The following is a 22,005-nucleotide window of genomic DNA, read 5'->3' on the forward strand; positions in this document are numbered from 1 at the left end:
CCAAGCTGGCTTCCTCTCTTCCCGTCCATCAGTGCGGAGCTGATTTGTATAATAATCCGCCTTTCAGCAGCCAGCCCCACACTCGCTCATAATTAAGGCCACGTGAAAGAAACGGCTTTGTTCTCCTGTCCCCCAGCTTGATTGCTGGCTCTCCTCTCACCTGAATTCCACCCATTCTGCATTGTGCCCCTGATTGCTGCCAGCGCAGTAATTGCAGTCCTGGCGGATGACATTTCCATGGAGCACACTCGGTTCGGCTCCGGAGGGAACTGACAGAATTGATAGCTGGGGAAGCTCATCAAACGTGGATTTAGGAAATGCCTGTGAGGAAGTGGGAGCCCGCAGCCAGATATCAGAGTGTTTCCTCTGACATTTGCTTTTGCACAAGGACTAGTGCCTGCTACCTGCTTTATGGTCTGTCTGCAACCCCAGAAAGACTGGGTTTCGTGGTTAGGAATTGCTGCTGAGGTTCATGAAGGGACAGTCTGAGTAATAGCTTTTTAAAAACATCCTTTGTTCTGTCTTTCTTAATGGGGCATCAGTCAGGAGATGAAATAGTGTATTTTGTCTACGAAATGTGTTGCCTAAAATTTGTATGTGACTTAAAATTGTCTTAATTAAATCCCATTATGCGTGAAATAGTAGAATTCACTGTTTAAAGAAACGTTTAAATTATAGCCGTATATAATTTAGAGCGGGTCAGGAGCATGGAGGTCAAGTAGTTGAACTTGGTGCTTATACATGGAAAGAGCCGCCCTCAGACTTGGGTCATTTGTCCAACACCGTGAAGTTCATGAGCAGAGCCCGCAGCAGACCTGTGTCTTCCAGGTGCTTGAGCGAGTCCCACCGGACCTGGACCCCATGCTGTGTAGGAAATGGGCCAGATCTTACACTGAGTGTCCCTATACGTGTGTCCTATCTGCTCAGTTTATTCTCTGTCACCGTGCATGCGGATAAGCAAACTTCCTTTCCTGGTGGCTCACTTTTGTGGCGACACTACTGGGGACGTGCTGAGGGGATGGCGGAAGGGGCCTCACGTGCCGAGCCTGGGTCAGACCCCACTGCGGGGCGTGGGCGGCTCACTCACCGTCCTCACTGGCATTTGTCCACCATAGAAACCTCAAGTATGTGATACTACGAACATCTTGTTATTTCTGTAATATATGTATGTATTTTCATTTTCATATACATCTACTCAAAATGTCTATATTTTTCATTGGGTTTTATTATACAAATGGACTTTAAAAATAATTACATGAAAGTATGAGACAAGAATCTTCACAGACTTACTTATCAAGAAAAGGTACACATCCCAGGTGAAGGCTGACACTCGCTGTCACTTACGCCCAGTCACGTGGAGAAGGGTCGGCAGAGCCTCCTAACTCGTAGGGAGGCTGGGGTGGGTCCAGGGAGCCCTGCCCGGAGGGGCTTATTGCAGGAGTGCTGTTCCAAGGCACCTACAGCCCCTCCCAGAGCCAAGCCCCCACCGCCCTGCCCTGCCCTGCCCGCCCCCTGCGGCCCCACTGGCTCCAGGGCAGCTGTGCCCCGCAGGGTCCCTTGGCAGAGTCTGGCCGCCGGCTGGGGTCAGGTTAAGTTCCTCCCGTGAAGGAGCGGCCGTCTTAGGCTTAGCTGTGCTTTACGCATTGTTCACCCACTTCGCCAACCAGCCGACTCCTGCGCACACTGCTCCCTTTTTGTTTCATTATTTTCACTGACGTTCGTTGCTTTTGTGCATTTGTTTTGTTTTGGTTTTCTGTTGGATTTACCTGAGTTGACAGAAGGATGAAGCAAATCCCTTTTCAAGTTTGTGCCTTTTCCCCCTCACCGAGTGGTTTCTAGTTATTTTCACTAAACAGTCGAAACAGAAACACAGGTTACTGGGTGCTTATGAGGCAGCTGCTAACTGATTCCTGGGAACGCTGACGATGGGCAGGCGCTCCCTAAGCTCTGCTATGTGTTCTCAGTCCTTCTGTCAGCCTCCCAAGGCACGTGCAGTTACCAGCGGCATTCCCATTTCACAGACCACAGAGCTGAAACCCAGAGAGGTGGCAGAGCTTACACCAAGTGACCAGGCAGTGTCGGGCCGCTGTCACCCAGCTGGCTGTTTGCAGAGCCTGTGCTGAGCTCTGAACGCTGGTGTCTCTGAGCAGGATCCCGCTGGAATCACGACACACCTCAGGTCCCTGGGTCACCCGTGAGGTGTGTGCCGCGTGGTCAGGCTGGCAGTGCAGCTGAAGGGAGTGGATGGGGGAGGAAGGGACTGCAGGGTCACAGAGAAGACCCCGCGGCCTGAGCCACGGCTGGGCTGCCCATAGCCCTTGGGGTCTGCACGCGGGGTGCAGGCAGGACCCAGCACTGGCTTCTGAGACCAGCGCTGCCGTGGGCCAGACCCAGGCGCTCTAGTGTAGGATGGAGTCATCCTGTGAAACAGTCTCAAAGCTTTTGAGGTTTAAACATGTGCTTTGCCATCTAAACCCACCATTTTAAAATGTAGACATCTAAAATATGTCTTTGCATAAAAATAAACATCAGTGGGGTGGGGCTGGGGGGGCCTGAGGTGCTTCTTTCCATGTTTTCTTGTGATGTTTTTTGGCAACACTGAATGTTTTCATCTCATAATGTGGTGTGTGCACACCGCCTCAGTCTCTGCTCTGCTTCTCACGCACCATTTCTTTTGAATACTTACATGTGTTTACACTGAAAATATATCTATGACTTTGTTTATCGTAATTGGTAATTACGTATTTTGGTAATATCAAAACAAGATTTCTTAGTGGTTACCCTATAGGTAGATATTAGCATTGTTTTCCAAATTTTCAAGCTGTGAACAACGTTAGTTTGGTCCATATTGTTCACATCAATGTCCCCCCCGCTCCGCCCACCCCCCTACTATTCCTTCCTTCCAGTTCCTTCTCTCTTTCTCTCTCTTCGTGTCTCAAGAACTTAAATTATTAGGCAAAGATATAACATCTATAGAAATTTTAAAATTAAAATTTGTCAAAATGGAATTTTACCTTTGCACATTTTTACAAATTTTAGCTGTTTCCAAAATATTTTTTCTAGTGTGTATTTTACAAGAAACTAAATCTGGAGTTTTGAACTGCCATATGTCGATAACCTTTATAAACAGCTACAACTGTGGAGAACATTTGCAAAAATACCAATCTTTACTGTATCACATCGAGAGTCTTCTGACCTAGTCATGACCTTACAGGGCCAGCAAGTACAGTGTAAGTTCAAACATCCAAACTATTACTGCCTTTCAAGCTTTGTGGGCATAAGAGTGTTTTTATATTACTATTAGAGCCGTGAGAACAAAGAAAGCTTCACGAGTCGTGAGATGCCGTTTGTCCTGAGGTACAGGGTGGGGTGGACACTCCGAAGCCAGACGGTGGACGGCTGGGCTCCTGGGCCCCCCAGCGCCGTGGGAGCTGGCCCCTCCGCTGCCCCCGCGCACCTGGCAGGCAGCCCCCCCCCCCGGTGAGCTCGCCCTGCTGCCCTCCGCTGTCCCTGTGGCTGCTGTGCTAACACAAAAGGCTGATCCTTTCAGTGCCCTGCACGCAAGCCTGTGCCCCAGCCCCTGTGTCCTGCAGGGTGAATGGACCCCCTCAGGACCTACTGTCCACACACATGTCTCTCATTGCTCTTTGTTTGTGTCTGCTGTTTCCGCCTCGGAAATGCCCTGTGTGGCTTCCTCATGTCAGGTGACACCGACTAGTCAAGCCTGAGACTGTCTCCAGCACCCACGGCGGAGCTAGTCACCTCCTGGGCGACCCCGAGTGCTCTGTGCTCGTGCCCACCATGGCCTTTCTGACTGGAATGCAGTGGTCACTCACGCTCCTCCCTCCTCCCTCCTCCCTCCTCCCTCCTCCACGAGGGCCTGGCCTCTGCTCGGCTCCTGGCTCCCGCTCGCTTTCTCTCACGTCTCCTTATGTGTCTCAGCTCCTGCTGCCCTGGGCTGAGCAGGTTCTGTGCTTTCCTGGTGTTGTGGCCGCCAGCCAGGGGTTCCCAGACTCCTCGTCCTTCCCGGGACCTGCGGGGAGATTCCCCAACAGACAGGGGCAGACGGAGCACGGAGCACACCTTTACGGTCGCTGCAAGTGTGCGATGGCCGCAATACTGCGCTTTCGTACATTGGGGCCAAAACAGGCTTTGAAGCCTCCAGCTCCCCCTAAATCCCACTTCCAAATCCTCGTAATCGCTACACTCTGGTGTTGTCCTCGTCGGAAAGAGAGACTAACAATGAGAGACAGAGAGAGAGACACATTTTTTAAATCAGTAGTGACTTACAGTATTAGGTATCTTAGGATGGTTTGTACTTTATAAAGACAAATTCTTCAAAAAAAAAAACTAATGCTCACAGGCGTGGATTCCCAGCGTATGGGTTTTGAAGGTTGGCAGGGGTCCTGGTGTAACTGTCTGTTAAGATCCTTCCAAGCTCTTCTAATCCCATCCCACAGGCGGATGTGTCCACGTGTGTCCTCTCCACCTTGCAACTCTGGTTGCCTTTCTCCCTGGTCATAGCTCCCCAAGTACGGTGGAGTCAGATCGGGATGTGACTGTCACTCTGGAAGTGTGTCCCCCAGGGTCCTGGGGCCCTGACAGGATGGAGTGTGTGTGTGTCCAGTGAGGACGGCAGTGGTCCCGTAGGGCTCTGCAGCCATGGGGAGGGCACCTTTCTGCAAATGCATTTCTCTCTGCAAACAGAGTGAGCAGTGTCTCCTGTGCCCTGTCCTCAGGGCTTTTGGGGACCTAACAGCAACATCATCAAAATGCTGTCACCTGGAAAGTTCTTTTTCTGTCACAGCCTCCCCGTCTTTCCAAGAGGGTACTGTGCTCTGAGTGGTTGTGCTCCCAAAAAATAATTCACGTGTTGAAATCCTAGTCCCCAGGCTGGTGGTATCCGGAGGTGGGGACTTGGGGAGGTGGGGAGGTGCTGGGGGTCACCCTCGTGAACAGGATCGGTGCCTTCCTAATGAGACCCCAGATTGCTCCCTGGCCCTGCCCCCTGTGAGGACACCCAGAGGGCCCGTACCCGACTAGGCTGGCACCCTCATCTCGGACTCACAGTCACCCAGTCTGCGCTGTCATGTTCTAGCAGCTCAAAGAGACTAAGAAGACAAATAGCTTATATTTTTCCAACTGACAATAAATATGTAGGCGCACATAACGTGTGCTGAGCACTTACACGAGGACCTCCCAGCGTCGCGGGCATCCGTACCGCCGAGGGGTCCCAGCCCACTCACTGCGACTGTTGTTGCTGTTGTGGTCGTCATTGAAATTCATCCATTTAACACATTGCCTCTCTCCTGGCCCCTCATGATACACAGATGAACACACTCTCTCTGCCTTCAAGAAAGTTGCCTCTTTCATAACAATAACAAAAGCAGCAGCAGAAGCAGGAAACAACTGAAGAGTCAGCTAGTGATATCAGATGAAACGTGAACATCGATGTTTGATGTATAGGATTGGCGCGAGGGTGCCGTGGTTGTAATTCACAGAGTAATGACCTGAGGGCCGAATGATCTGGGAAGTCTGAATACATAAATGGTGGGTTTGGATGGGACCGCTGGAAACTCGGTGATACTTAAATAGAGAGAATAATGTGGACCTAAGTGAGAAAGTGGCCTCTGTTTTCCTAGACACAGAAAATAAAAGGTCTTCAGCCAAAGGTCACATAGGGCAGTAGTGAGACTCACGATTTAAGAGCTAATTTGTTACCAAGCTTTACAAGACCTTGGGAGCCAGGCTAAGGAGAATGTTTTTAGCTCCACTCTGCCTCTTCCTGGCTCTTCCTCGCTCAAGCAGTGCTCTCTGAACTGGAGTTTGCTCATCGGTCAAATGGGCGTCATTTACGATGTGTGCGGGGAACACTGTGAACTTTGAGTTGTGATGAATGGGAGATGTTATAATGATGATAACTGATCAGTATTGAGTTGACTTATTTCTGAGCTGTGCTATTTCGGGATAGAAGCCCTGGTTTTAAAGACTCTTCCCACAGGGCAGGAAGAGAAGGAACGGGGGTGGGGGCCAGGTGGGGCGGTGAAGTGAACCGAGCTCAGAGGTCATTAGAATCCAGACCTGGCGTCTGAGGAAAGAAAGGCCTGCGGGGTGGGGCCTCGATCGGGGTCTATGTGGACATTGCTTGGTGCAAAGCTGAGATTTCTCTGGGAACCACTTGTCTCGCTGCTGCGCAGAGGACATGCGCCTGAAAGCCTTAGTGGAGGGGTGTGACCACTCTGGGTCCCAAGCCGATAGCATTCTGCCAGGGGTGCGTGCATGGGCGTGCATTCTGCCACCCTCAACGCACCCCGGCCACCCCGACAAGTGACGCCCAGCTGTGGGAGCTGCGACCCTCCGAACCCTGCCCTGTGGCTCCCGCTGCCCCTCCCCTCAGCAGCCTCAGGTGCCCTGAAGACCTCCGCTCGGTGTTAACAGTGAAATGAGCTTAGGTTTCTCTGCGATGGTTTTCACATAGTTGGGGAAGGGACCTGCTCCAGGACCTGCTCTGCCTTGCCTGTCATCTTGGGCAGGCTACTTAGTTCTGGACTTCAGTGTCCCAGTCTTCAAACCGGCAGCGACAGCCTTGTCGTTCGAGTTACTTTCATCTAACATTCAAAGGTCCGGAAGCGGCTCTGCATGTGTGCTTGTTGCTGGGGCTGTGCCTGGATGATAAATGCTGTCTCCCCAAGTGACCATAGGCTCACAGCCAAAGTGACGAAGTGACGAGGCAGAGGGAGGCTGGGGTCCCAACTGCTGGTGGCCCTGCGGCTGGCGCAGGGGCGGAGGACAGTCCCTGGGTGTCCAAAGCCACCCTTTCCTCCTGACACAGGCTGAGTGGCCTTTGTTTTCATTACCTCCGCGTTAATTTGCCCTTCTATACCATTTTGCTTAATCTGGGAGGATTTTGTTACATGAGCTAAGATGATCTAATGGGGCCTAAGTGTGATTGCTTGTAGCGTTGTTGACTGGTGTGCAAACAGTCAGCAGGTCCCAGGACCGGTTACAAGTACGCTATGAAGCAATGAATGCTTTGGGTTCTGGACAGTTTAAGTTGCTTGTGATTATTATGTGACTTTGGAAGTACAATTTTTTAACCTGAATTTATTAGTCATTCTTTACAGTAGTTGATACATAACTTCTGAAAATAGTAGTAGATATGTGAAATGATCGTCATATTTTTTCAGTTTGTTTTGTTACATAAATGTTCCATGAATTTCCTTTGTCAATAAAATATAAATAATTAGAACTATTTAAGGCAGAACGTGAAAGTCCTTAGTCCTCAAAATCCCACTCCTTTTTCCAAACATAGCGTCTGTTAGCCATTGGGTCTGGAGCCATCCTAGACGTTTTGCATTCAGTTGCATATGTACACATGTAAATGTAAAATGCATTTTTGGGTCTTGATTAGCATTGGTGTGCATATGTGGGCAGCTGTACGTGCTGCTCTGTGCCATCTGTTTGTCACTTCGATGTACGTCTTGGTGACCCTGCCGTGTCAAAACATAGTCACCAATCCTAGACCACTTATAAGAGCCCCAACTGTCCACCACGGATGGCTTCCATTTTTGACTGTACACTGCCGCGTTGGGCAGTTCCATGCACCTGTGTGTGCACGCCTGTGACTAAATCATGATTGGTGGGTACAGGCGCTGTGGTTGTCAGGTGACGGTGTGTACACTCTGAGTCATCGTGCCCATGGCCAAGTTCACGATGCCAGGCTGGTTTCCTCCCTTCGCACAGTAGAGGCTTGTCCCCGCCTGCCACCTTATCACAGGGAGGCTGCAGCCTCAGTGCCCTTTCCTCTGTGTGGGAAGCGCTCCCTAAAAGTCCCAGTGGGAACCCCTAACAGTGCTGGTTTCCAGAACCAATGAGATGGTGGATTTACAGCCGGGTCTAAGCGTAGGAATCCCTAGTCACCCGAGGGTCGCTGGAGCCCAGATCGTGCATACGATGCTTTAGCTGTAAAAGCTCCAAGTTTCAAGGTGCATTGAGTATCGGAAGTCGCTGGGCAGCTGTGCGATGGATTCGAGTCAGAACCCAGAAAGGCATGGCAAGAAGGTGGTTCTAAACTCAGCACACGCTCGTCTCACTTTCTGCTGCTGCTTCTTAGAGACGCTCATTCAGTGACTTCTCTTCCTGTACATTCCTCTTCCTTGTCGTCTTTAGCTCTGATAATGATCATTGTTCTTTTCTCTGAAAAACTGGAAGTGGACATGTTCTAAATGTCATCGCCAGCTGGAAGCTGAACACCTTCTCCTGAGCATATTCTAGAACGGAGACTGTAGGCAGGGTGTGGTCCACTACACTATATTTCATGCGGCACCAGGGGAATCAGCTCCTCTGTTGAATACGGAAAGACTGAAGGAGAACCCTAACCCTAACCCTAACCCTAACCCTAACCCACTGCATTCCGGCTGGCACAAAGCGCCCGTCTCAACCCAGCTGCTGAGCTCGATTCTACTGGTAGGTAGAGACCAGGCGGAAACAAGCGGAAGGCAGCAGGTATGTGCAGACCCACGAGGGCACCTGGGGCCAGGAGGGCGCTTGGGGACCAGGAGGGTGCACGGAGGCCAGGGGGGCACTCTTCTTTGGAGAGCATTATGCAAGCACGGTGTGACCACTGCAGTGCACACAGGACCCTCCAGAGAGCAGGTTCCCCTTAGACACACACAGGCTCGGGTTCAGGGAAGCAAGGTCAGGCCAGAGGCCTGTGGGTTCGCTCCTGGACGCTCACCTGAGGCTGCCTGCTCCTCCTGTGCTGGGGGAACTTGGCCGGCTCTTCCTGTTACGTGTGTAAGTCTGAGGAAGAGGCACTGTCAGAACAGCCCTCATTTGAACCAAGTTCACGTAGAGTTTCTAGGGAGGAGACAAGACCAGAACCGTTTCCACTGGCGGGTGGTCCTGCAGCCGTGACGCAGGCTGGAAGGCAGACGCATGTGTCGTTTAAGCATGACGGTGAATGCAAAGGTCTCTGACAGCAGGAAATCTCAGGGAACAGAGATGCAGAGACAGGAGTGTCCACAGCTCAGTGTGCTGACACCTGCTGGAAAGGTCACAGAAGCCCCTCCTGCTCTGGGCGGGGGGAGGGGCGGAGCTTCCAGGCAAGAGGGTAGCCCGACCTCCTGCTCTGTCATCATCTGGGTGCTGCTAGGAGCACCTCTGGCCAGAGAGGCATTTGTGCGCATTCTCTGGTGTCACTTAGCCGACATTTCAAGCTGTCAACGTGACCCGCCGTGTAAACAAACAGAGGGGACCTGAGCAAATTCACAAATGAGATGTGGGCACTCCCAGTACAGATGGTTCACTGGCCAAGAACTCGCAGCTGTGGCGGCATTGCAAGGCACTGGGAACTTAGGATTCTGGAGCTGAAGGAGACACTTGACATTGTTAGCCCAGCCCTGCTACTGTCAGACAGTAACCTGACCTTCAGAGAGTTCAGTGTCTCAGAGCGTTCACACCAATATTGGCTAATACGGGTCTTGCTAATCTAGAACTACATAAATATGACAGTGTGTGTATTTAATATTTCATGCAAAGAATAATGATATTTTTAAACCATTATATAATGATTTCCAAATCAATAATGTCAAGTTTTATATGAGGCTGCTGTAGTAGATTCTGATGGAGAGAGCAGGTCTGGATTTCAGAAAGTTAAAGTAACAGAGGCCGGTGGCCACAGATGCCCTCCAAGCACGCACTTATCTTCCGTGGGGCCCAGATATGGGGCTCCTGCATGCACGTGGCTCCTTAATCCTGCGAGGACAGTGAGCCGTGGGGATGGCGTCGCCATTCGTCCTGGCGGGCACTCACTTCTGAGTCCCGACGATTTGGAGGTGCTGCGTTTGATATGACGATGTTTGGGGTGTCTGCCAGGTAGGAAGTGACATTTACAAATCATGTTGTACATGGAAGAAAAATCAGTGTTGAGAAGAATTTCTTGCATCGTATCCTGTGTACGTGTGGGTGCGTGCAGGTGGGCGTGTGTGTGTTGAGTATTGTAGACAGGAAAAGGCCACAAACCATAGTTCTCCCCAGACGTTTTCTGTTATAGATCATCGTATTTGCTATGAATAAATTGCAAATCATAATTTGTATCAAAAGCTTAATATATTTAGAGCTATTACAAAGTAACTCTGAATTAACAATCCTGGACTTTGACACAAAACAGACTTACTAACATTTTGTTTTTCAACCTTGATTTTTCAGGGTAGTTTAAAAACCTTTCTAGCTCCATGTGTATATTTCTAAATTATTCTGTTCTTTATGTGTTTGTCTTGGTAAATTCTTGTTAGGGGAAATAGTAAAATTTGTCCTGCTTGCGTTTTGCAGGCTGCCTGTGTATTTCGTAGGCAATCGTGCGTTGTCTTATTTCGAATCCCCCTTGCTAAGTGCCCTGAGTGTTTCCTTTCTGGCAGGTACCGGTATCTTTTAGACGGGTTAGGGTAGTGCTGGTGGAACAGCAGGGAGGCCCTCGGGCCTTCGTTTGCCTGACGCACTTCACTGCTGCCCATTAACACTTCTCAGTTCCTGCCCTGACTCAGTGTAATGCGGGCGCTGAGCTGGGAGCCTTGTGCCAGAAACAACGGCCTCAGCGACTGGGGCAGCTCGCCCTCTCCACTCCGGTATTCCAGTTCATCTCTTCTTTGTAAACAAAATAAGTGCTGTCTGTGACAGCAGAGTTTGAAATGATCGGGGTATTTTATTTTCCAATTAGAACAGTCAGTAGTTCCTAACACACAATATTGCAGAAAATCTTGATGGAAAGTTAATAAATTCTAAATTTATATTAATGGAAATAATGTCTTTTGTTGTTCTACTAAAACAAAATTGAACTGACATTTGGAGCCACCCTTGTCATCACCAGATTATATTTTGTTATGAATGAAGTTGCATTATTTCCAAGAAATAATTACACATCTAAAATGTTTCTCGCTTATTAAATTGTTTCTTAACTGCATCACAGTGTTAAAAAAGGAGTAATCTTACAAATTGACTGGTAATTGGTCCATCTAAATATTAAGTACACTTACTTTTTTTAGCTTCAAACCTAGACTTTTAAAACTGCTAAATACCTTGTATTTCAGAGTAAATTAACTAAATGTTTAAAAGCATTGTCTGCTTGTCCATGGCGGCCTTTCATGTCATCGTTTACACATTCCTTAATGGCAGTTACCTGTCTTTAAATGTCACTCTTTGTTGTAAGTTCAGTAACACTAAGGAGAGAATTCTTGTCAGTCTCCAGTTACATATTATATTGTTGTGCTGTTGTTTTGCCCTTTAGAAAATGACCCGGAAGGAGAACTGGTGACAGCATGTTCGATGGGCATCTCGGAACTCTGACGGACTGAGGGAGGGAGCGACACGTGACGCAGACCGCGCCCTCCGGCCACTGAGTTCAGGTACCAGGCCCTCAGCTGTCTCGGGAGCTGGCCAGGGTCCTACTCCTGTGCCCTCCCCACTTGCTGCTCTGTGTCACTTCTCAGCTTCCTGCTGCCTCCTGGCTTCTGGGAGGTACTTAACATGTCTATTGTGCATCATCTCCAAACAGACAGTTCCTGGTGAAAAGAGCCATTTGCCGTTAAATTAGGTGATACGTATATTGTTCTTGCTACTAGAGCTCCATGGGGCCGCCAAGGGGTGGGCATCTTTCTGGGCACTGTGAGGTGTCCTGGGGTTGCCAGTGAGGAAGTGGTACTGGGCCCTCGGATGGAAATGTTCCACTTTGAGTCACTGCAAACGAAATCCATGCTTGCTGCGGAAGTAACTGGTTAGTAAAGCCAGTAATTTTAATCAAGTTTGCTAATTGTGGTTTGGAGGTTTGGGGTGGGTGTTGGCATGTGCCGAGTGATTGCTGCCCGAAAGGACAACTTTGTAGGGACTCACATAGGCTGGGGTCCACACGATTGTACAGTGACTACAACCCTACCTCTCAAAGTCTCGGCTTCTGAATGTGTGCGTGCAAATGGCTACAAAAGCTCTGGTATGAACGTGTCAAGGCTCACATTCAGGAGCCTGTTTTATGCATGTGACTTTGCTGGTGAAAGGGTGTTTTCTTAGGGTGCTCTGTGGGGAAGCTCGGGCATGTCTTGTAAAGTTCACTGTGTGAGAGTCATTTGTTTGTCTGCCGACTCCCCCATTCGTCTGTCTGGTAATAGAAGTACTTGCTGCTACATGGAAATTAGAGCCTGGGATTGTCTTCCATATGCTGCAGCCTTGTGAGCGCTGCAATCTTCAGGAGCTTTATGAACTGCTATAATAGGTCACAGTTGTTCTAATTATTTCCTCGACTATGCCCTCTTCACTTTCTCTGAAGAAACCCACTACCCTCGTTGGTTCGGTTTGGGGAAGGCGTCTGTTTAATTGTCATTTCCCTGGAATTAAAAAAATACAACCTGTTCACACTGAGTGTTAAACTCATAAACTCATACTTTAGTTTCAAGTCAGTTCCAGTTTCTGAATTGTAGGTGTTTCGTGCATATAGGCTGCCTTGTTTATCTAACCTCGTTTAGTTTTAGTCATACGTTAAAGAATGTGTAATGCAATATTTTAAAAGACTTTAATATTTAAATGTAGATTTGTTGGTATTTCTGGCATGGAGTTCAGTGTTCACATTTAAATGATAATTATCAACATATTTTACTCTAAAGCATTCAAATACAAATCTTAACATGAATTAAACCAAACAACAAGCTGGTTTTCAAAGAAAAATCCTTGTTTATACTTGGCCTTGAATAGGCTTCTCAGTTAAGGCATCAGCACATTTGGTTTTCAAGGTGGACAGCCGGTTGGACTTGTTCAGAGAAGATGAAGACATACAGGGTCAGCAGACACTGATCTCCTCCTGTGTCGCACGCTTGACCACAAACCTGTCCACACCTGATCATACGTGTATGTGTCTCGAACACCCAAGCAGCCCCTGGAGTCAGTAGATGCCTCTGGGTGTGACATGAACTTGATGGCCTCCTGACGATCCCCTCAGCCCTCAGTTAGTCAGATGACAGGAATGGCACAGCATGGTCGTCTCTGCGCGTTCATTTGCGGGTCTCGCGCTCGTGTAAGTTCACTCAGTCTTCATGGAAGGTCAGCGTGTCTCAGGCAGAGCTGTGGTAATGGTCTCACAGTGGACGGTCAGCATGAGATGGCGGCACAGAGGTGCGTGTGCGTATGTGTGTGCATGGTGCTTTCCGGGTACTTGGGATGTCTTCGTTCGTGAAAGTCTGGCTCTGGGGAATAATGGGCATTTATTTGCTGTGTGTCATAAATACTTCAGTTCATAGGGATGAAATCAAACAGTGGACTGAAACAGATGACTATTCAAAATGGGAATATTGATGTGTTGTGACAGTGGCTTCTGGGAACAAGGTACGACTCTTCCCATGATCACCTACAGATCAAAAGTGTGTAAATCATCACATTGCATAGATCAGGGTGGCACGTGTCTGTGAAGGGCCAGGTAGTAGGTGCTCCAGGCTGCGTGGGCCTGTGGTCTCTGCAGCAGCCGCCAAGCCTGCCATTGTGCCGGGAGAGCAGCCACAGGCGGTGTGTGGACAAATGGGCAGCCCAGCGCCAGGATGCTCCAGGAGACCTGCAGCTATGGGAGGCCCCCCCGGGCAGGGCTTCGCTAGCCCTTGGTACATATGTAAATCAAGAGTTCCTCAGTTACCCTGTCATTTTTTGAAAACAGAATATAACTCTTACTCTCTTTCCAAATTTCCTTACTCACAAACTCACTCAGCAGCATGTAAACTCATCGTCCGTAGGCATGTTGCTCCACTGACGAGCACGTGGCTTATGTGGGAGCTGAGTCGCCAGGCCTGAGCTGAGACACAGCTGTACAGAGCTTACAGGAAGGCTCAGGAGAACAGGTCCGTTCTGTGGGTGGACGGCGGGGCAGCGTCCAGGAAACCCGTCGTATTTAAAGAGGAGAGAAATTTCTAGTATTTTCATGTCTGTACCAACCGTTCTGCCAAGGAATATCCTGAAATCATCCTGAAAATTGTGTGGGATATACAATCTAATCAAACCAATCTCCAGGGGTATTGTCCCACGAAGACACACAGGAGGTACGTGTGTCAAACCCCAAACCGAAAGAGGACATGTCCCATAGAGTGATCAGTGGTGTCCATGCACAGTGTCGGAGCTGGGCTGCTGTGCAGGGCACCTCCACACAACTTGGGAAGATGTCACCCATCAGCTTTCCCCAATACTCTGTAAATCCCAAACAAAAGTGCAGGGAACATAGGGAATAAAACACCAAATTCAAAAGAGAATTATTTCAAATTGCAGTAGACCATCCATCAGAAGCATGAAAAAGGGGTTAATCTTGGAAAAAGACTTTAATGCTGCCATAGGTTATTTTTCTAAAAGCCATTTTATGACTGCCTCCAACTTTTTATCTTATTTGGGATGTGAATTAGTAGCATAAATCATTTAGTCAAAATGTAGAACATTAATTGACATTTCCACTGAAATGATTTGCTAGAATGCATATATCTTTAAAGCAGATTTTGATAGTTAATAAATTATCTCAGACTACATCAGAACAGGAGATAACGAACAGAACAAAAATGGCAGAAACACAATCTAAAGATGTGTGCTCCTGCCTTGTTGCCCTAAGTAGTTAAGAAAAGAAAGGTTGGCTAGTCCCACAAGTAGTTTAATGTCAAGTAGACATTCGGGTAAAAACTTGGAGGCAGTCGCACCAGGGAACAAACCCTGACGCTAGCACACCATTCGTGTACTTTGGAGAAGTTGTTTAGCTCTTTGAGTCTGAGCCTTGGTTTCCCATCAGTGTCATGGACAAGATAATTTCTTTTCAACGGCCTGCTCTAAGGATTAAATGAGATATAAAGAATATAAAGCACTAATTTTAGGCCTTGAAACAGAAGCTAGTTTAGTACCGTCGAGCAGCTGTGCTGTTTTTGAAATGGGCAGTGGACTCCCTTTATATCAGACAGCACTGGCTCTGTGTGCTGAGCCGTGGATGTCAGTGAATGAATGAATGAATGAATGTGCCTCAGGAAGGCTTGTAGTTACATGTTTGTGATACGTAAGGAGCTCATAGAGAATTACCTGGTCTGAAAGGTAGGGTGCAGAACTTTCTGTGCTGCTGTGTCCCAACATTTATATAACAGAACCATAGTTATATATGCTTGTGCATGAGTATATACATACACGTATGTTTTTGTTGTTTTTTTTTAACTAGAGGGTGTCAAAGGTGGTAGGAAAATTTACTTTTCACTTTTTGCCATTTCCTGGTGAGTGCATGTATTACTCTTTTACATGAAATTCAGTGCATTTGCTTATGGTTACCACCTTTGGCCTTTTCCATCAAACACCCCTCTTACCTGAAGCTTTCTTGAACATCCATCTTTACTTTCTGAAAATGGCCACAGTCAAATGTATAAACTCTAAGCCCACTAAGTTGAGGTCATCTATTTTGTTGAGTGTTTCTTATTCTGTTTCTTAGAGGTGCAAGTGAAGGGAGGGTACCCTGTTTCCCCGAAAATGAGACCTAGCTGGACAGTCAGCTCTAATGTGTCTTTTGGAGCAAAAACTAAAATAAGACCCATGTTATATTACATTGTATTACATTATATTACATTATATTACATTATATTATATTATATTATATTAGACCCAGTCTTATAGTAAAAGTTTCCTATAATTTTATTAATATTAAAATGTTACTATAAGACCGGGTCTTATATTAATTTTTGCTCCAAAAGATGCATTAGAGCTGATCATCCGGCTAGGTCTTCTTTTTGGGGAAACACGGTAATTAATTTATACCTCAGGAAGTAAATGCCTAACTTTTAAATAAAACATATTGTTGAATAAATTATTGCAAGTGTCATCCATACACATAAATTTACACGTCTGTGCATTTATGTAACATATTTTTGAGTCAGACATCGTAGATACAAATATGGAATCGCAGAACTCTGCCGCAAAGCTGTTCACGTTTAACCATTTAATTGGGAGTGGAGTGCCTGTGCACGTTTCTGACAGACGTAGGTATTTCCAGCATCGCACTAGCATCTGAAAGGACCCAGGGGTTTGCGAGTGGTAGCAGGGGAGGACGTGGGGCCCTGTGAGGTCAGGTTAAGTTCTGTAGGTCATGAGGGACCATGGCGATGGTAAGCAAGGAGGAGACGTGAGCTGACCGTCCCTTGACAAAGACAGCGTGAAGGATGGCTGGGAGGGGCTAGGCAGGGGACTGTGGGAAGAGTCCAGGCCGTTGCTCAGCTACTCAGCCAGGGCAGGGCTATGTGGACGTGGGGCCGTGAAGCAGAGTGTGCCAATCAAGGCAAGATGTGGACTTGGTAGCGCAACCAACTGGGAGGAGTGATTGTAAAGCACTTCACAGCACAGCCAGGAAGGCAGGAGGAAGTTATACACTTCTTGGATATATTCTCTTGGAGCCTCAGTTTTTCCATCTGTAAAGTAGGAGCATCTTTTCTGCTTGTTAGCATTGATGAAGAAGGCATAAAATAATATATGTAACACATAGTGCGCAGTGGCTAGCACACAGCTCAAATCCTTAACTTACAGTGACTGTCATTATTTATAAAGAACCATGGCGTACTAACTTTCCCGTAAAAGGTTAAGGCAGAAATAATCCGATTTACATCTGTGTTATGCTTTCTGTTATTCAAATCAAAGTGCCTTCACTTACCATGCAGCTGTGTAAAAAATGAAGAAGTGCTCTATGAACTGATGTAGAAAGATTTGAAGAACAGTTTGTTAAAGAAAAAAGCATGAGGGCAGAAGAGGAGCAGAAATACAATCACATATATTTGCTTGTATTTGCATAAAATTTCTAGAAGGATAGACAAGAAGCTGATAGATATGTTAATGTGTATAGTAACAATACAGAAACAGGCAGAATTAAGGGGAAGTTTTCATTATTTTTATTCACTCGTTCAATTTTTATTTATTTTTAAACCATGTGAATATAAAAGAAAGAAGTAAGGGAGCAGGGAGGGAAGGAAGAAAGGATGGAAGGAAAAGATGGAGGGAGGAGGGAGCAGAGAGGAGGGCCATCAAGAAGCTGAGGGAGGAAATGAATAAAAGAGGGGACAGAAGAGTTCTGGTCAAGATGGCGGAGTAGATATATGCTGTGCTGGCCTCCTTCCAGACTACATGAAAATTACGTCTAAACTATAGAACAAACATCACTGAGAACTATCTGAAGTCTAGCTAAACAGAGTCCTACAACTAAGGACGTACAGAGGAAGCCATGTTGAGACTGGCAGGAGGGGCAGAGATGAAGAATGGGCTAGTCCCACACCCACATGTAGCAATTAAAAATCGGGAGGGACATCTCAGCGTCAGAGGTCCCCCTGAGGAGCGAAGGGTCCCAACCCCACATCAGGCTCCCCAGTTATGGGGAAGAGAAGTCCCCATAACCTCTGGCTGTGAAAACCGGTCAGGGTGGTGGCTGAGTGAGACAGAGGGTGGTTGGACTCTCTGGTGATCCTCTTAAAGGACTATGCACGGACTTACTCACTGATAAATTCACTTACTCTGAGCTCCAACGCTGGGGCAGCAGCTCAAAAGGCACCAGAGACATCCGGGGAGGAACTGAATTGCCTGGCTTCCGGGTGAGGGCTGGAGAGGCATCTTTCTCCCAGACATAGGTGCTGGCAGAAGCCATTGTTCCTTTGCTGAACCCTCACCTCACACAGCTGCATGTGCAGATGGGTGTCATAGCTGAGGTTCCATCAACCTAGCTAACAGTGTTCGCCCTGCCCCGGTGATTCCCTGAGACCCCCTCCCACCCAACTTGTAAGCCCATCCAAGCTGCTTCCAGGGGCTTTTACATAAAATTGCCTGCCTTGGCTCATACTGCGGCTTTTCCTAAAATCTCTTAAAGGTTCACAAACCCCAAACAAGCAGCATTTGGCCTCACTGTGCCCCATTCCTCTTGCTTAGCAGCCTCAAGCCTGGCATGAATGGCAGCCAACCTCAGTTCACAGCTTAGCCTCTTCCAGGCACGTTCAAGCCCAGCACAAGTGACAACCATCGAAAGGTCACTTTGGAGCTCATACCAAGTGGCCCCAGGCAGGACACAAGCAGAGACTGAACTTGGCCCACACCAGAAACCCTCCCAGAACCAACACACCTGGTGGCCAGCTTCAGACCACACCAGCACACCACCCAACCACCTCCACAAATGACACACAGGGCAGGCACCAGAGCCCCACTCAAGTGAATCCTCCCCCATAGGATCAGCCCCTGTACCACAGCTCCTCCTGTGTAGTCATGGCGAGTCCTCAAAACCAGTCAGCCTGAGGGTCAGTCCCTCTCAGTGATGTGCGAACAGCAAAGAAGGCTAAACTACAATAGGAGGGCACAAACAACCCACACAAGGGATGCACCTGGAGCACCCAGCTCATGTGACTAGGGACACTGTGCCACTGAGCTCCCCCAGGCCACTTACTACATAAGGCCACTCTACTAAGACCTGGAGACATAGCAGCCCTACCTAAAACATAGACACAAACACAGGGAGGCAGCCAAAATGGGGAGACAAAGAAACATGTCCCAAATGAACAAACAGAACAAAGCTCCAGAAAAATAACTAAACAAAATGGAGGCAAGCAACTTACCAGATGCAGATTTTAAAACACTGGTTATAAAGATGCTCAGTGATCTAAGGGAGAACTTCAACAAAGAGATAGGAAATATAAAAATGGAGGAAGAAAACATAAAAATGAACTAGTCAGAAATGAAGAATACAATAACTGAAATGAAGAATACACTAGAAGGAATCAACAGCAGACTAGATGAAGCAGAGGATCGAATCAGCAATTTGGAAGGTAAAATAGCAGAAAACACCTAATCCAAACAGCAAAAAGAAAAAGAAATTTTGAAAAAGGATAGCTTAAAGGGCTTCTGGGACAACATCAAGCATACCAACATTCACATCATAGGGGTACCAGAAAAAGAAGAGAGAGGGGAAGGAATTGAAAACCTATTTGAAGAAATAATGACAGAAAACTTCCCTAACCTGGTGAAGGAAATGGACATACAAGCCCAGGAAGCACAGAGAGTCCCAAACAAGATGAACTCAAAGAGGCCAACACCAAGAAACGTCATAGTTAAAATGGCAAAGGTTAAAGACAAAGAGAGAACCTTAAAAGCAGCAAGAGAAAAGCAATTAGTTACCTGCAAGGGAGCCCCCATAAGACTGTCAGCTGACTTCTCAACAGAAACTTCGCAGGCAAGAAGGGAGGGACAGGAAATGTTCAAAGTGATGAAAAGCAAGGACCTACAGCCAAGATTACTCTACCCAGCAAGGCTATCAGTTATAATTGAAGGACAGATAAGGAGCTTCCCAGACAAGAAAAAGCTGAAGGAGTTCATCACCACCAAACCAGTATTACAAGAAATATTAAAGGGATTTCTTTGAGAAGAAGAAAGAAAAAAGATGAAAAATATGAATAAAATAGCAATGATTACATATCTATCAACAATTACTTCAGTGTAAATGGATTGAATGCCCCAATAAAAAGTCATAGAAGGGTTGAATGGATAAGAAAACAAAACCCTACATAAGCTGCCTACAAGAGACTCACTTCAGCTTGAAAAACACAGACAGATGGAAAGTAAAGGGATAGAAAAAGTTACTTCATAAAAATGGATTCAAACAAACAAAAAATGTGGGGTAGCAATAGTTATACCAGACAAGATAGAATTTAAAACAAAGGCTGTAACAACAGACAAAGAAGGACCCAGTAATCCCACTTCTGGGTATTTCCCCAAAGAAAGCCAACATGCTGCTATGAGGGGACCTGTGCATCCATATGTTCACTGCAGCATTGTTTACAGTGGCCAAGATGTGGAGGCAGCCTGGGTGTCCACTGATGGAAGATGGATCAAGAGGAGGTGGTACCTGTATACAATGGAATATTGCTCGGCCAGGGAAGGGACTGGGTTCTTGCCACCTGCAGCAGCATGGATGGACCTGGAGGGTATTGTGCTGAGTGGAGTAAGTCACACAGAGAAAGAGAAGGGTTGTATGATCTCACTTATGTGTGGAATCTAGAGAACAGGATAAATGAACAAACAAAATAGAAACAAGCTCATAGATACAGAGAACATTTTGATGGTTGCCAGATGGGAGGGGAGTTGGGAGGATGGGTGAAATGCGGAGGGGATTAAGAAGGACAAATTGGTAGTTACAAAACAGTCATGGGGATGCAAAGTACAGCACGGGGAATATAGTCAGTAGTATTGTGATAACTTATGTGTGGTGTCATGCGGGTACTGGATCGATTGGGGGGATCACTTCATAAGTTATATCAGTGTCTAATCACTGTGTTGTATACATCTGAAACATATATTAGATTGGTGCAAAAGTAATTGCGGTTTTTGCAATTGTTTTTAACCTTTTAAACCGCAATTACTTTTGCACCAGTCTAATAATATTGTATGTCAACTGTAATTGAAAAATTAAAAAAATATATGTTTAAAAACAAAATAAAGAACGGACAGAAATTCTGTCAGATTCCCTATTTAACAATGTATGTATATTAGACACAATTACCTTTTAATAACTTTAGTTTTTCCCATGGCTTATAGTGTCTCATGCATGCCTTTCTTTCTGAAATCCTCTAATGTAAAATTTGTTTTACAAATTGTAAAATGAACTATATGATTGCTTATTTACTTATTCAATAATAAAGTTATAATTGAAAAGCCGAAGTTTGAAAATTATTAAAAGGAAGTGTTTTCTAAAATAACATTCAGGAAATAACTATGCGGTGACAAAAACATGGAAAAAATAGCAGCGGCCATAAATGAATTTTTTTAGAATAATAAAGGGGAAGTGATTTTATATCTTACATTTTATACCGTAAGAGAGCTACAAAGAATATATTATGGATAACTGGCGAGATGTGGATATGAACTGTATATTTTATTACTGGAACAATTATAAACTTTCTTTTTGTTAAAATTATACTTGGGTTATGTAGGAAAATGTTTTTCCCCCTGTTGGAGACAAATGTTGAAAGATTTAGGTGTGAGTAGCCATGATGTCCACTACCCACTTTCAGAAGGTTCAGAAAAGTGTGTGTGTGTGTGTGTGTGTGTGTGTGATTATGGGTGGGGGGTGTGTATCTGTGTCATATGCATTTGTGTGTGTGAGAGTGTGTGTATAATGTATGTGGGTGGTGTGTGAGAGAATGTGTGTGTGTGCGAGTGTGTACATGTGGGGGGGTATGTGTGCATGTGTGGTTCAGGTACCCTCTGCCCTCTTTACTTGGCAGTATGTATAATATAGTCCATGAAAGGACAAGGTAACCTTACTGTATCCATTTTTCTTAAACATTTATTTCTTAACATTCATTTAAAAATGTCACAGATAAAGGAGAACTCACAAACTCCTTTACTATTCAAGTAAAGATGAACTGTCATCTCGTGGAATGTTCTGAGCTGGTTCCGTTGGGTCAGAGAGTCATCCTTGGCATCACGTGACAAGCACTGAGCAGCCCTTGTTCCCACAGGAGGACAAGGCAGCCCGGTACTCGGGAGCCCTCCGCAGGGCAAAGTGTTTCCTCGACACAGAGCTGGGCTGAACTCTGAGCACGAGGCCCCTGGAACCTGTCATGTTGCCATGGCTTGTTTGGTGCCGGTTCATTAATATAAGCTTGAGCAGAGCACGCAGCATGTGATTTGCACACGTGGAGATGCAGTTGTAAAGGTCCCAATGCTGTAATTCCCTCCTGAGAAAAGTGTGTTTATTTCACCTGTCAGCTGTCCATAGCTTATCTCTTTCTCCCACATGCTCTGAAATCACTAAGCAAAATGTCAAAACTTTATGAACACCATATTTCTTTTAATTCATTCTCAACCAGAAAACCAAAGGGTCGTTCGTCGGTCAACAGTTCTTGAGCAGCAGCTGGCTGTGAGACATTCTGCTAGCTCTCTATTACAGGAAAGTAAACGGAACTGAAAAGAGCCAATATTGACACCTGGGTTACGCAGAAGTCA

General features: G+C 46.5%; 1 protein-coding gene across 31 annotated transcripts in view; it reads left to right on the plus strand.

Moving 5' to 3' along the window:
• The window catches only part of MYT1L (myelin transcription factor 1 like), a 365,607-nt gene that overhangs the window by 96,707 nt on the left and 246,895 nt on the right, over nucleotides 1-22,005 (plus strand). For 25 of the 31 annotated variants that reach the window (XM_019752014.3, XM_074331629.2, XM_074331628.2 and 22 more), the window contains one exon: nucleotides 11,285-11,402. The exons of the other annotated variants lie outside the window; for them this stretch is intronic. The gene's annotated coding sequence lies outside the window, so the exon portion shown is untranslated. The remainder of the gene's footprint in view (nucleotides 1-11,284; nucleotides 11,403-22,005) is intronic. 31 annotated transcript variants of the gene reach the window in all.

This window comes from Rhinolophus sinicus, chromosome 2 (genome assembly GCF_057876585.1).
Source record: "Rhinolophus sinicus isolate RSI-liver-muscle chromosome 2, RSI-T2T, whole genome shotgun sequence".
NCBI lineage: Eukaryota > Metazoa > Chordata > Mammalia > Chiroptera > Rhinolophidae > Rhinolophus > Rhinolophus sinicus.